The sequence below is a fragment of the Solanum lycopersicum genome, chromosome 5 (assembly GCF_036512215.1).
Source record: "Solanum lycopersicum chromosome 5, SLM_r2.1".
Lineage (NCBI taxonomy): Eukaryota > Viridiplantae > Streptophyta > Magnoliopsida > Solanales > Solanaceae > Solanum > Solanum lycopersicum.
In genome coordinates, this window is record NC_090804.1 from 24,310,025 (window position 1) to 24,329,106 (window position 19,082).

A 19,082-nucleotide genomic window follows, 5' to 3' on the forward strand; every position below is an offset into this window, starting at 1 on the left:
AGAATTTATCAAGATGATCATTAGCTAGGATATTTGTTAAGTTGACCTATTATTTTTTTGGTAGCTTAGAATGTATATTGAATTGTGATGATTAGTATAGTCCACTTATGGTGGCGGTATTTACATTTTTGTACATATTTATGTGTTATGATCATGGACTTGAAGGAATTATATGATCTCATGTTCAGGAAGTTGAAGGATTTAGCCTTGATTCTCATATCTTATTCTAAGTGAATTGATGTTATGTGAAGTATATGAATAGTCGTCCACACTAGTTGCATGATCTAGGTGTGTGGATGATGTTGTGTATATGTGATGATCATGTTAGGGTTAGGTGTGGTCTAAGATGGCTAATGATGATGAATACCCTGTAGCATGACCCCTACCTATATGAACCTTATATGAATGTGTGATCAAAGTATGCTAAGAGTCTTCTATTCTAATGATGAATATGTTCTTGTCTCCTATGATATAATGTGAGTGTGTGTAGTCTATAGTCCATAGTATTTTATATATGTGTATGTCTTGATTCTTGAGGAATGTTGTACATGTGTTGTGATCTTTAGAGGGTGGCTTCCTCAAGGTTATGTTATAGCCATTATGTGATCATGTTGACCAATGTACACAACTTCATGCATGGATATAAATAGATAGATTTATGATAACCAAGTAAAGGATAGTTCTCCTATGCATCATTACCTATTTATATAAATGTGAAGTATATGATTAATGAAGTTATGAACATGTGTGATTAGAGGTGTCTATGTGAAGGTAGATCTCACATTGTATTCACATACACATGATGTATGACTGTATGAATATGTGATAGGACATTCTCACATAAAGTAAGGTCTATGATGAAAGGACATTCTCATATTAGAATCATTTGAGAAATATGATATAGAAGGAGCAAGCTCCTAAATCCTTCTTTGTAAAATAAAGCATGAAATGCTTAAATATATCTAAAATGAGTGTCAGAGCCTAGCACCGAGTGAACATGACAAATGAGAGTGGAGGCTTCACATTTAGTAAGTCTGGCTTCCCATAAGAGAACCTTCATGTTTAGCAAGTCTGGGTTCCCAACATAGTGTTGTCTCATGAGATGGAATCCTTCACATCTACCAAGTCAAGGTTTCTGGAAGCAATCTCCATGTTCCATAACTACGTGCCCCCATAGGTTATAGATTGTGCATACCACCTAGATAGCTATGTATCATTGGTTACACCTTAGGCAAGTGTTAAACCTCTTTTTTTGGTATGGGAGGAGAACACCGGAATCTATTTAGCTTATATGGTCTATTTCGGTTATGACTAAATCTCCCAAAGTAAGAAATGAACTTAGATAAGATTAAGGGATCTAATCATAACTCCTTAAGGAGATTACTTAGTATAGGTAGGACTATGGACCCTACCCATGCATTGCACTAGTGAACTCCAAGAAACGACAAGATTAGTGCTTGTACAAAAGTAAGACTTATTTTATGTACGTATGAATTGTATGAATGCATTGTTAAGTGACTTTTCTATGATTAAGACATGAATAATGTATGTGCGTGAATTAGACTTATGGCTTCTAAATGGTTTTATTTAGTATATGTGGGGGTATGAGACTCCATATGTACATTGCACAAGTAAGCTTGTAAAGGGGTTATGAGGGTGGTTTACTTATGGTATGAACTAAATGAGTTATGACTAAGGTTGTAGTAAAGTAAAAAGTCTTTATATGATGCTATGAAGTATGTGCCTTATGTATAGTTATAAATGAAAGTGTTAAGACTTTTTGAATATGATATGCCTAGTATACGGTAAACTTCTTAGGTACATTTGGTGCAAGTAGTATTATGGATTCCTACCTATACATGACACTAGTGTGGCTTAGGAGTTGTCTTAGGTGATAGTCATCATGTGAAGCTTATGTATATGAGATGCTTATGCCTTGTGAATATATATGGTTATGTTTATGAAGTATATCTATGATAGACTATTGTAATTTGACCTCAAGGTGATACACTGTATAAAGAGAAGTAATGCATTATATTTATGGAATATGCCTCAAAGTATGATAAATGACATTATGTGCTATTATGAGTAGTATCCATGTCTGTATGATGTATGTGAACTATATTGTGAGTATATGTGCCAATGTTCATGAAGTTTACTAAAAATACATGTTGCATGATTTCAAATGAAATGTCCTCTTTAAATGCATGTTTTTGCATGGTTGCCATACTTAGTGCATTCTTGTACTAATACCATTCTTCTTCGTCTTTTTACACAAAGTGTAGGTGGTGATAGCTAGAGGATGTCTCCTAAGTAAAGGACTTGGATACATCTTCCATGTTCAAGTAAATGAACCATTATGATTCAAGGGTTGCCTATGTCAAGATGTTATTTAAGTTTATGTAATAGTTAGATCATATTTTATGTTGTTAAGGGTCATGTCCCTATCCTATTCTATTGAGTTGCATCTTAAGTTGGCAAACGAGACTTAGAGTCTACTTATGTACTTGTGATTATATATATATATATCTAATAGGCTAGTATTAATTGGTACAAGACAATAACTTAGTCAAATATCAAATACAATACTTAATATGAGGTAAAGGTAAGGGTTAGTATAGCAACACACGTAGCCGGACCAAGGTGCGGAGTGGAATTTTCTAGATGCCGAACCAAGGATTTAGAAATACATAACTTATCACTTTGCATGCGAGATACTAGGAAAGAATTGTTATAGTTAGAATTATCAAGTTATGATCCTGTGGGGAACACGTAAACCCTAGTTACTTTGATTAATTGATCAAACTCTAACATTTGAAGCTGTTAGTTGTCTCATTTAATTTCGCTAGTTATTTTCGTTTATTTAGAAATAAAAAAAAACTTTTATTGTCTATGTTTTCTAAGGAAATAATTGACTAAATAATAGTAATAATAGATTGAAGTTAAGTTTGAACTATTTTCCTCGTGGGAACGATCCCAACCTCATTAGTTGGGTTCTTTACTTGATATGACCGCTTTACTTCTTATTTTAGAAGTAAGTTTGAGTGTATCAAATTTTGACGCCGCTGTCGGGGAAAGTGGCTTTTAGATTAACTTAAACTTATTACTATAGTTTAGTCGATATTTTCTTAATTTTACTTTGTTTATTTTTTTTATTCTTGCAAAGCTATCTTCCTTTTATGCCAAATACACGGAGAGGAAGAGAACCCTTGTTTCCTATGATCATGAATTAGAGCGTACACTATGCAACATGAATCGAAACTTGGGTATTAATGATGATGATCCAAACCAGAACATCCCAACTCCGGTTGATATTCATGGTCAGTTGTTACCAAATGCTCGGGTGAAAACCAACAGAGGGGACATAATCCTGTTCCACGGTCCCAAGAATACTACAGAGGCTATGACAATATAGCAGACTTCTATGGTCCACTTTTTTTGCCCCCTTTACCACCAGGCCACACCTTTGTGGTAACCTGATGCAAATGCTAACTGCCAGAGGTTTGTTTTCAGGTCTTCCTTCTCAGGATCCACATGCCCATATAGCTAAGGTAAGGGCAGTGTGTAAAAGTTGTGTAGGGAGGCCTGACTTGGACTTGGATGTAATAGGGCTAAGAGTCTTTCCTCTCTCACTGACGGGAGAGGCTGCTATTTGGTTCACCGAGCTCCCTTATAACTCAATTTTCACTTGGAACCAACTAAGGAACATTTTCTTAGCACGCTACTACCCGGTCTCCAAGAAACTAAACCACAAAGACAGAGTGAACAACTTTGTGGCACTACCAGGAGAGTCAATTAGTAGTTCTTGGTATAGATTCACCTCGTTTTTTAGAAGCGTCCCGAATCACCGCATAGATGATGAGTCACTGAAGGAATACTTCTATCGAGGACCAGATGATAATAATAAAGCAGTGTTGGACACTATAGCAGGTGGATCTTATGGGGAGTGTCCTTATGCTGAGATTGCTGAAAAATTAGAGAAAATCTCCCGGAATAATAAAGCTTGGAGTACTAGGAAATCAGACACCGGGAGAAATACATTCGCAGTGCAGTCCACTCACAACCTAGCCACATATGAGATTCGTGAAGAAATGGATCAGATGAGAACTGATCTTGGGTTGGTACTAAGACATGTAATTGGGGTGTAGAAAAGATAAATGCAGTCAAATACTTGTCAAAACCACCGCCACAAAATGATGAGTGCCGTTATGAGGAGGATTTCTATGCGGTAAATGAGCAGACAGGGGGTTTCCGATCGAGTGCCCGAGGCTCTAATCATGAGAATTGGCTCCAAGGTCAAAGGAACCAAGGTCGGAAGTATGATACCTATAACTGTGAGGGTCATTATGTACGAGATGGAAACTACAACCGCGACAACAACTTCAACAGGGGTAACTATGGTAATAGAAATGATAGAAATGGGCCCTATGTTCCTCCTTAAAAAAATGAAATTACTCCTAGGGATGGTGGAGGTAGTATGGCGCAAGTTGAGGATATGTTGCATAAAATGATTAGGAGGTTCGATGCTAGTGATGAGCACAATAAAGAGTTGAGGAATGATTTAGCGGGTATTGGGCAAAAAGTTGATACACATGCAATATCGATTAAGCAACTTGAGTTACAATTTGCCCAATTATCTGCGAATGTGAACACACGCCAACCGGGCACTCTTCCTAACAACACTGTCCAAAATTCAAAAAATGATGGACATTGTATTGCAATCACTACTCGCAGTGGTAAGCAAACCATTGACCCACCTATGCTGTCTAATGAGAAAAAGGTGACAAAAGATATTAATAAAGTGGTAGAGGTTAATGGTAAAGTAGAAGATAACACTGGAAAAGATGCTGAAGTGCCTAAAAAGGTAACTCCCATGCCTAGGCCCCCCCCATTTCCTCAAAGATTAGTGAAAAATACGGAGGATGGTAAATATCGGCGCTTTATAACAATGTTGAAGCAACTTTCTATCAATGTCCCTTTGGTAGAAGCTTTAGAACAAATGCCCGGTTACACCAAGTTTATGAAAGATTTGGTTACAAAGAAAAGATCGGTCACTTTTGAGGATGATGATAGAATGCAGCATTTTAGTGCTATTGCTACAAGATCTCTGGTACAAAAGAAAGAAGATCCGGGTGTGTTCACTATGGCTTGTACAATCGGGCTATTACATTTTGCGAAAGCATTATGTGATCTGGGGGCAAGCATAAATCTCATGCCCCTCTCGATTTACAAGATTTTGGGTTTGGGTGATCCAAATCCCACTGCGATGCGTTTAATGATGGCTGATCGAATAGTGAAAAGACCTATAGGGATACTCCACGATGTGCTGGTAAAAGTGGAGTCGTTCATATTTTTGGTAGATTTTGTTATTCTTGATTGTGAAGTCGATTTTTAAGTACCCATTATTCTCGAGAGGCCATTCTTTTCTACGTGAAGAGCCTTAGTAGATATGGAAAAGGGGCAGATGAAATTTTGGTTGAACAATGAGGAAGTGACCTTTAACATTTGTAGGTCCATGAGACACAGTGGTGAGCTCAATTGGTATTTGTTATATCCTACAACATTGGTGAGACATCTGAGACACAAATAGAACAACGTCTAGGTGTAGAAGCATTAGCGGCAGTGATAATGAATTTTGATAGAGATTGCATTGAAGAGTATGAGTCATTAATCGCGGATCTTGATCGAGGTGATGTTCGGTTTAAACCAAATAAACATGAGTTAGATATGAAGAATCGCGAGTCCCCACCCGCAAAACCATCTACAGAGGAGGCTCCAAAGTTAGAACTAAAAGCTTTCCCACCTCATCTCAGGTATGAATTCTTAGGAAATGGTGACACTTTGCCAGTAATCATTGCATCAGACCTGAATGAACAACAAGTTGAGAGTTTGGTGTAAGTGCTAAAAAGGTTCAAAAGAGCTATTGGGTGGACTATTGCGGACATTATTGGGATCCCTCCTGGTATTTGCTCTCATAAAATCCAACTCATGCCTGATCATAAGACAAGTATTGAGCACCAGAGACGCTTAAATCCACCTACGAAAGAGTTCGTGAAGAAGGAAATCATTAAGTGGTTGGATGCCGGAGTAATCTATTCGATCGCCGATAGTAGTTGGGTATGCCCTGTTCATTGTGAACCTAAGAAAGTGGGAATGACTGTGGTCCCCATTGATAAAAATGAACTTATTCCAATGAGACCGGTTACTGGATGGAGGGTGTGTATGGATTACCGCAAATTAAATGCATGGACTGAAAAAGACCACTATCCTATGCCCTTCATGGATCAGATGTTGGATAGACTTGCCGGAAAAGGGGGGTACTGTTTTCTTGATGGATATTCGGGGTATAATCAGATTTATATTGCACTGAAATATCAAGAGAAAACCACTTATACTTGTCCATATGGGACCTTTGCATTCAAAAGAATGCCGTTTGGGTTGTGCAATGCACCCGCCACATTTCAGAGATGTATGATGTCGATATTTTCCGACATGGTGGAAGATGCTATAGATGTTTTTATGGATGATTTTTCTATGGTTGGTGATTCATTCGATCAGTGTTTGAACAATTTATCTGAGGTCCTTAAGAGATGTGAAGACTGCAATTTAGTACTAAAATTGGAAAAATGTCATTTCATGGTGAAAGAAGGTATTGTTTTGGGTCATCGCATTTCAGAAAAGGGCATAGAGGTTGATCGAGCTAAAGTCGAGGTAATAGAGAGACTTCCCCTACCTATCTCTGTGAAAGGTGTGAGAATCTTTCTTGGGCATGCAGGTTTTTACCGGAGATTCATCAAAGACTTTTCAAAGATAGCACATCCATTGTGCAAACTGCTATAGAAAAATTGTAAATTTTGTTTTGATGAATCTTGTCTTAAAGCATTTGGCGAGCTAAAAGAAAATTTGGTATCTGCACCTATCATTATTTCTCCGGATTAGAACAGTCCATTTGAGGTGATGTGCGATGCTAGTGGGGTTGCTCTTGGTGTAGTATTGGGACAAAGAAAGAACAAAATCCTTCACCCCATTTACTATGCTAGTAAAGCCCTAAATGAAGCTTAGAAGAACTACATAGTGACTAAGCAATAAATCCTTCCAGTAGTCTTTGCTTTTGAAAAATTTCGTTCCTATTTGCTAGGTACTAGAGTTATAGTGCAAACTGACCATTCAGCATTGAGATATTTGATAGCAAAGAAGGATGCGAAACCTAGGTTGATTCATTGGGTATTACTGCTACAAGAATTTGACTTTGAAGTGATGGATAGAAAAGGAACTGAAAATCAAGGTGATGATCACTTGTCCCGTCTAGAGGATGAAGCTATGAGAGATTTAGGGGATAAGACTGATATTGATGATACTTTTCCCGATGAGCATGTATTGGCTACTTCACAAGACTTGATTCCATGGTTCGCAGATTTTGCGAACTATCTGACTAGTGAGATTGTTCCATCAGACTTGTCCTTTGATCAAAGAAAAAAGTTCATGTACGATGTGAAAAAGTTCTTTTAGGATGAACCATACTTATATAGGAGTTGTGCCGACGGGCTTATTCGGCGTTGTGTGCCAGAATGTGAGATGTTGAGTGTGTTAGAAGCATGCCATTCTCACCCGTTGGTGGACATCACAGCGGTATCCGAACTGCTCATAAGATATTACAATGTGGTTACTATTGGACAACTCTTCATCAAGATGCTCATGAGTTTTCTAAAGCATGTGATCGATGCCAGCGAGATGGCGACATTTCAAAAAAGCAAGAGCTCCCTCTAAACCCCATTCTAGTGATTGAGTTATTTGATGTTTGGGGTATTGACTTTATGGGCCCTTTTGTGAGTTCTCATGGAATGCAGTACATTCTAGTAGCGGTTGATTATGTATCTAAATGGGTGGAAGCTATCGCCCTCGCAAACAATGAAAGGAAGAGTGTCACTGCATTCTTAAAAAAGAATATATTCTCTCGTTTTGGCACCCCAAGGGCAATTATTAGTGATGGGGGCTCCCACTTCTGCAACCGATTATTCAAGGGGTTATTGGAGAAATATGGGGTTCACCATAATGTGGCCACTCCTTACCACCCTCAAACTAGTGGGCAAGTTAAAGTGTCGAATCGGGAGATCAAACAGATATTGTCAAAAACAGTGAACACTAGTAGAACGGATTGGTCAAGGAGGCTTGATGATACTCTTTGGGCCTACCGGACAACATATAAGACTCCCATAGGTATGTCCCCATACCAACTTGTATATGGGAAAGCTTGTTATCTCCCGGTTGAGTTAGAGCATAAATCCATGTGGGCTATGAAGAAGTTGAAAATGGATTGGAGCGAAGCTGCAGAACAACGGTTAACTGGGTTGAATAAACTCGATGAATTTCGCTTGAAAGCTTATGAAAGATCATCCCTCTACAAAGAAAAGATGAAGAAGTACCATGACCAAAAAATTGAATAACGAGATTTTATGGTTGGGGATTTGGTGCTTTTATTCAATTCTAGGTTGCGCTTGTTTCCGGGCAAGCTAAAGTCCAAATGCACTGGTCCTTACTTGGTTACCCAACTATTCCCTCATGGAGCAGTTGAGTTGGAAACTAAGGAGGGTGTGCGGTTCAAGTTAGTGAAATTTTCTAGATGCCGGACCAAGGATTTAGAAATACATAACTTATCACTTTGCATGGAAGATACTAGGAAAGAATTGTTATAGTTAGAATTATCAAGTTATGAACCTGTGGGGAATACGTAAACCCTAGTTACTTTGATTAATTGATTAAACTCCAACATTTGAAGCTATTAGTTGTCTCCTTTAATTTCGCTAGTTATTTTCATTTATTTAGAAATAGAAAACCCCCCTTTTATCATTTTGCTTTCCAAGGAAATATTTGACTGAACAATAGTAATTATAGATTGAAGTTAAGTCTAAACTATTTTCCTCATGGGAACGATCCCAACCTCATTAGTTGGGTTATTTACTTGACACGACCGCTTTACTTCTTATTTGAGAAGTAAGTTTGAGCATATCAAGAACCCATACCTTTTTGACATTCAAACCTCGACTTTATGCCCAAAGAACCCCTCCAAACACACGTCCAAATCCAAGAGCTTTAACACCAACTTGACGGAAAAGCCCTCTATTTGCCCAACGTGTTTGATTAGTTTTTTGTTTATAATTTTCGTTGTAATTTCTTCAAGTGTGAAGAATTTTGGTTTACCTACTGTTTTTGTACATTATTTGGTAGAGAAAAACGTGAGTGAGAGTGGTAGAGACATGAGAGAGAGATGAGCGTGGGAGAGAAAAGTTTTTTTGGGCTTAGGAGTCTAGTTTAGGACTTAGTCAATTAAGGTTTTATTTAATTATTAAAAATCTGAGTTAAATTTATTTTAAATCAGATAATAAATAATAAATTTAAATTTATTACATTAATTTACCAACTTAAATTAAAAACAATTTAATTCATTGTTTCCACCTAGGTTCAAATTCGGGTGGAGCAAGACTTCACTTCAAGAGCCCAATTTCGGCCCTCTCTCCCCAAAATGCCCCTCGGAAATCCAATGACCTAGGCTAGAGCCTTACCTTAATATAGGTTCAACCCGAGAGAGTGAATCTCAAATCCAATCCTATCCATCTAGCTCAAGAGTAGACGTATTAAGGTTGTGGTCTGGTTATCTTATTAAGCTTGTTGATGGTTGATTTGATATATCATTTATTTAACGACAACTGAGAGGAAGATGACGGTGAAGGCTCTGGATTTTGACGTTTTGAAGTTGGAAATGGTCTAATAAAGTATGGAGTTTCAAACTTTATTTTTAAAGAATAAATTAAAATTTTATTATTTCATATTTTATTATATAATTTTGGTTAATAGTTTAAAAATATAGTTAATAAAGATAATTATGACATGTCATTAATTTAGGTGATGTGGATATGATTTATCATTTTTTTAGGGCGAGTGAACTACACACATGATAAGAGGGTTTTAAAATCTTCTTTTGATTGAGTGTAAGGGTTCAATTGATAAAGGGTCAAATAGAAGGGTCCATAATACAAACACGTACAAGTATAAAGGTTCATTAGACCATTTTGCCATAAAATTATTCATTTAAGAAAATACACTAACAAAATAGTGTGTTTCATTTACTTGAATTAAATTAATATGAAACACGGAGGTACATTTTAGCACCTCCCCTTTAAGTTTATCCCCATGTCTCCACTACCCTAGAAACACGGATACATAGTCTGAAATTTTAAAATTATTAAATTTAAAATTTTAATAAACCATAATTTTGTCTCATTTTTTTTAAATTATATTATTCAACTAATTAAAAACGGTTAAAAAATTTAAATGCTTTATATATACACTACTGATAAAGAAAATCATTAATTACAAATCGTTCTCTCAATTATTTTTAATTTCTCTTTTTTTTATATGTAGTTTTTGTCCTTAAATTTTTATAAATTCTTGAATTCAGATGCTAATTTATATATTCTTTTTCGAATTCATGTTGTTGAATTCGAAAGGTGAGATTTTAATGTTTGGAAGATCCTTAAAGTAGAGAAGCAACACCAAAATTACTTCAAAGTAATTGTCAGGGGTTTGTTTCCATAATATTTGTTTAAAATTTAATAACTTGTTCATTATATTGATTCATATCTGTTATTTGTTTTTTATATTATTTTTTTTGCAGATTTTCAACTTTAGCACAAGATAAACGAAATCTTGTCATAGCAAAAATTATAAAATGATAATACTTATCACTATCACTACCAAGTAGTCATTACAAATCAGAAAAGCAAGCAGGTGTGGACATACGATCCAACCTTCCTAAGCGTACCAATCATACCAATCAAAATATGTACTAAGAGAAATTATTCAAATCACATAATCTAGTTTCCCCTTTAGGATGTCTATTTCCTCTCCCATGAATCTCCAAGACGATATGTTTAATTATTGATCTATTGTTGCTTCTGTTAGAAGATCCTACTATTACGTTTCATCCATAATTTATATACTGTATTAGCCATTTCCATTCTATATACAAGAGTTGTACTACTCTTTCCTTTCATGAATTTGTTTCCCTAGAGTATTTCAGTTGTCCAGTTCATGCTCTTCTTCGGATCCCTTGCAAGTTAAGTATGTTGTTTCATACCTCTGTTGCATATGCACATTGAAAAAGATGTGATCAAGTTCCTCATTTGCCTACTGACAAAAGGGCATCCTTGAGATAAATTATACCCCATTTGACCAATTTATATTTAGTTGCAAGCTTGACTTTTACTGCAAGATATAATATAAATATCCATTTATGATGTCACGCTCCGAGCCTAAACCCTAGGAGGGACTGGCACTCGAAGACCATTGGTGGTCCCAAGAGGATCCTTGTCCTGGCTTATATATGCAGCGGAAGACTTAAAGCACTAATACAAGGATTAAAATCCACTTAGTCAACTGTTTAAAAGATAACTTAGAAAGTTTTAAATATAAAACATTTAACTTAGACAAAATAACAAATCAAGTCTTAGTACATAATAAATGATAATGAAAAGACTCAAAGGACTAATATCTAACTGTTTATGAAGCCTCTAGAAACAATTGATACGGATGTTGGGACAAACCTTACAACATCCTAATGAACTAAAATAGAAAACAAGGAAATGGATCCTCCGGAATGCAAGGAGGCTCCCAACAGACTCTGAACTGCTGACTGGATCAATGATGCCCCAGAATGTCAATCCTAGTTACCTGCATCTGCATCATAATACGATGCAGGTCAACTGGCATCAGTACATTGAATATACGAGGATGCAAGTTGGAATGCTAAAACAACATAGGCTTGAAAGAGATTCTGAAAGAAACACTTACCTTGGCTCTTGTCAACTCATGAATACTTAACTGAATTTATTTAATTATATGGAGGCTTAAAACAAGTGCAATACGAAGAAAAAGAATTTAAAACATGATGTCAACTCATAATCATAATATCATAAAGACCCATGCTTCCTCTCAAAGTTTACTTTTCAATGCGTGAATGAAATCTCATACCCCCATTCATACTAAGCAGAATCCCTTGAGGAGCCATGCAATTACTACTTTAGGATTTTTTCTAATTGAAAACCATCGCTTAAGAGCTATAATGATGATACAAAACTTTACCTCACGCTGTCAAGGACAATCCTATACCTTGTCAGAGGTATATGAAGTTAACTCACTAAGTGGATCAACTAGTGTATGCGAAAAGAATTCATATAAAAAGTATGACCCTTTTCCACCCATGGCGATTACATGGTTTATAGAGACTTCAGTTAATATGAACTCGCATCCCTATATCATGCTCAATACTACTCACAAAAATATACTTAGCTCATATGTTTTAAAAACAACTTCTTTCTATGATTTGAGATTAATGCTCAAGAACTTGTCTCAAAGACTATCTTGGAAATCTCAGTTTCCCTTCTTGCTTCATTTAAAAGCTATTAATGTTTTCTGAAAATTAGCCCGAAGTCTCTTTGGAAATCTCAGTTCCATTCTTATTTAAATGTGACAACATTTTATATCTCTTTGGAAATACTTAGTCCCCATATACTTCTTTGAAGAAAATACTTCAACTTTAATCTAAACTAAACTCAAGACTTAAGTCTTAAAACAAAGTTAAAACTTTTGTAAAAGACTTACGAAAACTTGAAATGAACTTCTCTTACTTGACTCTTGACTTCTCTTAACTTTGATCTTATTTGCTCTTGACTTGAATCTTAACTGGTCCTTGAATTTGAAGTTATGGATTCAAGGTTGTAATTTATGTTTCTGGATGATTTTTATATGTTTAGAAGTTATTTGGAGTAGTTAGAATCATTAGGAAGTGTTAATATACTTTAGAAAGGCTTAAACGAATTGAATAAAAAAACTGGGTGGAAAGCGCCGATTTGAGCGCATCTTAGGCGCGCCACGCCAGTCTCACTTGACTAAGGCTCATTTCTAGTGCATTGCTAGAGCGCCGCCCCAGCCTTCTTGGCGCTATGGGGGCGCATAGCCCAACCTGTTTCTTAGGCAAAAATCTGACGAATTTTTCCTCTCATTTTTTGACCTTAAATAGTTTTAATTCAATTTTTCTATTTCTCAAATGCACTCTAGATTCATGTACCCACATCATATATACAAGTATATAAACCAATTAACTCAAGAAACAACACTTCTACATCGAGAAATTCTTAAATCTCAAATTATACTCAAGAACAAAAGCAATTCACGAACAACCAACAACAGCATTGAATTTCCAATTGTTTTAGAACTATTTCACGTTGAATCAAACATGCTTGGCACGTGGGTTGACAAACCCAACATTATAGAAGACTCACATACCTTTTTAGGGATCAGCCTCGATGAAATCCACAACTTACTATTCGATGATCTTGACAAATCTTGAACGCCCTTCTTCTATCTCGTCTTTTCTCCTCTTCATTTCCCTTCTCTGAAAACCCTAGCTCTTTTGGTAAAATTGTAAACTGATCTAATTCATCTTAGACCACTAAATAATTATCAAAAACAAATTTAATTAGTTGGGTAGGTAAATGACCAAACAACCCTTCAATAATTTGGGTTGGTCAATTCCTTAAGCGAACAACCCAACTTTCAAAAGACATAACTCACTATGAACTTGGAATTGCGGAAAATTGGCGGCTTTGGAAAGATCATTCCAAGCACTTTTCAACCATATCTTAAACTACACCTAAATAATCTTGAGCTAGGAGTTATGGTCGTTTGAAGTTGACCAAAATCTCACTTTTTAACTTACTTAATAATTCTAGGTTTCCTTATTCTTTCCAAAAATAAGTGTGTACCCGATGAGAAAAATGGAATCACTTCTTATGGACTCGTTAAGAATGATTTTGATTTAGTTTATGGCCTATTAGAAGTAGAGGGCGCTCTGGTGGGATCTTCACAGACAGAAAAAGATTGCGGTCAATTTGATAATGATTGAGTGACATTGCTTCTTCTGCCCGAACCGAGGAATCCCTTAATATGATGCAAAAGGCCTCTTGGTATATCCTTGATTAGAGATTTCTATATGAAAAATATGAATCGGAGTTTGAAGAAGAGGAGAAAGAAGGAGCCCTTGACCCGCAGGAGGATTTATTCAATCACATAGTTTGTTATTTCTAGATTTTAAAGTCCTTTCTAGTTCTTTTTTAGTTGGAGATGTTACATATGATCACCAATGTTGGTCAATTCTAATGATCTCTAGACTACCTTTTTCATTGTACCCCTCATCTACATATACACTTTTTTTAAAGAGTACACTTCCTTGTTTCTTATATATGTTTTTGTGATCCCATCCTCCTGGAAGTGTTTTGAAGCTTTAAAAATCCTCTGTACCACCTAAGAAGCTTATTTAGCTTTTATATTCCACACTCTATTCTTCCTATAGTAGTTGTGAATCCCAATTACCTGTAGTTTATCTTTTTCCTGGCATACATTACACTCCACCTTGAAATAGCAGCTTTGTTCCATGTGTATATGTCAAGAAAATTTATTCCAACACTTGCTTTAGGTCAGCACAACTTTTCCTATGCAATCAAAGCTTTATTTGAGGTCAAAATACTGCAGTCCACAGAAATCTTCGGCACATGTTCTTCACTGTTTGAATGATCTTTTTAGATAGAACAAACACTTGTAGCCAGAACATTTGAATTGCATGCAGGACGCTTTTTAGAAGTTGATCTCTATCTGCATAAGATAAGAACTCAGTTGTCCAGCTTGTTATCTTACCTAGCATTTTGTTCAGCAAAGGCTCGCATTGTACTATGGATAGTCTTTTTGTACTCAAAGGTACTCCAAAATATCTAAAAGGAAGGTCTCTTTTGACAAATTGCAATTCTTATTGTATCGCCTCTTTGTGCTATTGTTTTACTTCTCCAAAATATACACGACTCTTTTGTACATTTGTTACCGGGCCTGAAGCTTTGGAGAACATCATAGAGCATTGACTAAGGAATTTAACTTATTTCAAATCTCCTTTATAAAACATCAATAAATCATTAGCGAAACTTAATTGTATAATCTTCTTCTTCTTGCATCTAGAATGATAGTGGAAATTAGGATTAGACGGCAAAGTCTTTGAAATTCTTGACAAATAGTCCATAATTAGTACAAACGGGTAAGGAGACAAAGAATCTCCTTGTCTGACTCCTCTTTTGTAACGACCTGATTTTGTCGTTCTGGAAAAGTCAATGAAGAGAGAATCGAGGCCAGAAATTTTTTTGGTAATAACTTAGAATTTTCCAATCTAGTCCAGAATTGGATGAATTGAAAGCATTAAGGTGTAGGAAAATCTAATAATGAATGAGAGACATGTGAATTTTAATACATGAGTGAATGTTGACATCTTTGGAATTGAAGCAACGGCGCGGTGACTCAAAAAATAGTTATCAATTTTAAAAGATTAAAAGAATTTTTTTTAAAAAAAAGGTAATGGGGTTAAAGGAAAAAGGGAGTCGCCACCTAATTTTAAGAAAAATGAGGAAACCAATTAACTAAAAAAAAGTCTACGAAACCAATTGATTCTAGATAAGGGGTTCAAATTATTTAAAAGGGAAGGGGTTAGGCATCCTTCAACTATGGTTCCTGACTGAGTTCATTTTTTTTCAAATTGAGGAGACAAAAATAATATACAAATATAATAACACATGCGATATACCCAAAGAATACAATAAAATAAATAATATAAGAAACGGCCTAAGGTTTGCCTAACACCAACATATACAAAATAATGAATGAAAGTATATCTTAATTCGACTAGCTTCAATGGGAAGCACCTCCTGATACTTGTAAAGACGCTTAGTAAAAATGTTAGTAATAAATAAATATGAATAAAAATGAATAAACCAGATAATAACTTAAAAATAAAAATTTGTCTTATGGAAATGAAGGCCTTGGAAATCGATGGTAATTTCTTCATCAGCCATTTAACAAAAAAGTAATATGAACTTAAACAAAATTTTCGGCTTTTAAAATAGGGAGGCCTCCAAAGCCGACGGAGAGATTTTCTCATTAGCTAATTTTAACAAAATGAATAATATGAACTTAAACTAAATTTCCGTCTTTTAAAATGAAAAGGCCTCCAAAACCAAAAAACAGATTTTCTCATTGACCAATTATAACATGTAATTCTATTCAACACAAATTAATATAAATCTAAACAAAATAAAAATGCAACGGCCAAATGATAAAACAAACAAATAATAGTAATAATAACAAAAATGATAACAACAACTAACTAATGACATAAACGGCTACTCGAAGTTTAAAAGTTACACATAATTAAAAATATGAAATAAAAATTAAAAGTAGCTTATTATAGAATGACAACTTCAATAAATAATTGATGAAAACATTTGCATAATAGACCACCATGGAAAATATGAATTTCACTGGAAAAAAATATCGAGTCACCAACAAACAAAACTTAAATCAATCTACAAGAAAACCTAACAGATTCAACAACTAAAATTCAAAACATGGCAAAATGAATAAAATCGTTAAGGGTAAAGGGTAAAGGAGTGGTTCGTTGTTTAGAGGTAGGAGAGCTGGAATTTTGGTGGTGGTCGGAGGTGTTTTTTGGTTGCGTTGGCTGGAAAACATAGGGGGTTTGGGCTGGTTTGGTGGGTTTTGAGATCACTGGTGGTTCGGTGGTGTGTTGGCCGAAAAAAAAGGAATGAAACGGAGGTGGGTTGGGCTGGTTTTCCTTGGGGTTTCAGGTGGGTTTGGGACTATTTTAGATCCCAAAAAAATGAGGAAAAGGAAAAGGAGTTTGGAGATGGAGTTCACTCCTCCAACAGTGTAGGGAGGAAGAGAAGAAAATAAGGGGGGAAATGGGGGATCTTTTGGGTGGTGGATACGGCGGCTTCCGGCGGAGCTCCGGTGATAATTAAACCCTAAAAATCTAAAATACCCCTAACATTTATGCACCGCCTTAATATATATATATATATATATATATATATATATATATATATATATATATATATATATATATATATATATATATATATATATATATATATATATATATATATATATATATATAGGAAATTGTTAAAAATGGACCTAAGTTATGATCTTGAGATCGTGACCCAAAAATTGTTGGTCAATAAAATATTTGTGTATACAAATTGTATTCAAATTTTGAATAAATTCTTGGACTGCGCAGAATATTAAAATGAATATTAATATTGTAACAAATAAAAATAAATATTATACAAAGAAACGTATGAAACGTAATAATGACATATAAAAATGTAATTTAACAGAAATAATGATTTTATAAAAAGATGAACAATTATTTGAACATCCGGTTGTGACAAAATAATATAAATAGAACAACCGATAAAAAACCTAGTTTTTTAAAAAAAAGAGAGGATTATTATCAACAAATTACATTAAAATGACAAAATATATATTTTGAAATATTTAAAATTAGATACTCAAAATTATTAATTCTAAAACTATCAGACTAAAATTTGGTGTCAACAAACTAAGAGGATAAGGAACTCGTAACACTTTACGGAATCGAATTTGGCTGAATAGAACTCCAAAAATGATCTTTTTGTGAATGGGTACATTTTTACTCCTTTGAGGCCGCTGGAGCGGGATTCTGGACACTGAAGCGGGATGGGTCAGCTGTAGCAGGTCAAACGCGACTTAGAGTCGCTAATAAACACTTAAACGACCATATTTGGTATTTTTGATATTTAGGCTAAGGAGGCGACCTCAGACGAGTTCTTGATAGTTTTTCACCATTCTTGTAGCTAAAGGTAAGGTGTTAACCCCCCTAATTTGTTTTTAAATTCGTACAACCTATTTTCTTGGGTTATTATCAACGGGGAAGGGTTTTGATCAAAGAATTATGGTTGAAAAAGCCTAATATGGGTATTATGATCTTGGGTTGGTCTATGATTATTTGGTTTGTTATAATCCGAATAATTAGACCTTTGATTATTGATCCTTGTATATATTAATTGTTCTAGACCTAGAACAAGCAGAAAGAATCCGGAAAGAAAGATTCAAGTGTCTTAGGGGATTCAAGCTTTGATTCGAGATAGGTGATGGTTGTGATTTCATGTTGGAGTGATATATGTTTGTAATTGTTTCGTTATAATGCACGTATGTATGCAAATGTTGCATTATTGATCGCCCTAATTATAATTGAGGATAATAGAATAATTGTATGGCATGAATTACCTCTTATTGTATGATCTTGATGATGTACTTGTGATTGTGATTGTGGTGTATGATTGAGGATCAGATTGTCACGTTCCGACAAGCTAACTTGGATAGGGTTTCCATGTTTTGGCACAACTATTGGATCAGGTTGCCACGTTTCAGCACAACTATTGGATCAGGTTGTCAAATTTTGGCACAATTATGAGATCGATTGTCACGTTCTAGCATAATTATGAGATCGAATTGTCACATTTCGACAAGCTCACAGTTTGAGTTTGGGTTCCATGAGAGGACCATTGAATTGGGTTTCGTGACCCATTGAATTTTGATATGTATATACTTGTGATGATTACGTTCATATTTGATGAGGATTGATATCGAAAGACTATTTGTTGCTCTAAAATAATTTTATGGTATATTGTTAAGAATTGTGAAACTGTTCGTTGATGTAATGATGATGATATTGTATATGCTTGGTATATGTTTGTTTTATAATGTTAAGGTTACTTATATATGTTTCACCTATTTGAGATAGTTGTGTGATCCTTCCTGTACACTGTGGTTGTGTACTGATACTGCACTTGCTCTTATTTTTATTGAGTACACGGCTTCTTCTGGCAGCTATTGACATACATCATTTAGAAGATCAGTGAGAGACCTCTTTTAGAAGATCAATGATTGTGGTTAGGTTGTTATTAGTTTTGGAGTTGTACCTCTTGTTCTTAGACTTGTCATTAGTAGAGTTTTGGTACAATGACTTTCACGTTATAGGGTTGTATTTCCGCATTGTTTAGTTATTTAGTCCCTAGAATAAATAATTTAGTTAATTAAAACTGCTTTTGTATCCTTAATTGCCCAGTTTTGATTTAGTTGCTTAATTT

At 35.1% G+C, this 19,082-nt stretch overlaps 1 pseudogene; it reads left to right on the top strand.

Moving 5' to 3' along the window:
* Positions 1–3,250: 3,250 nt before the first annotated feature.
* On the top strand, positions 3,251–10,730 carry LOC138348708 (uncharacterized; annotated as a pseudogene).
* The last annotated feature ends 8,352 nt before the right edge of the window (positions 10,731–19,082 follow it).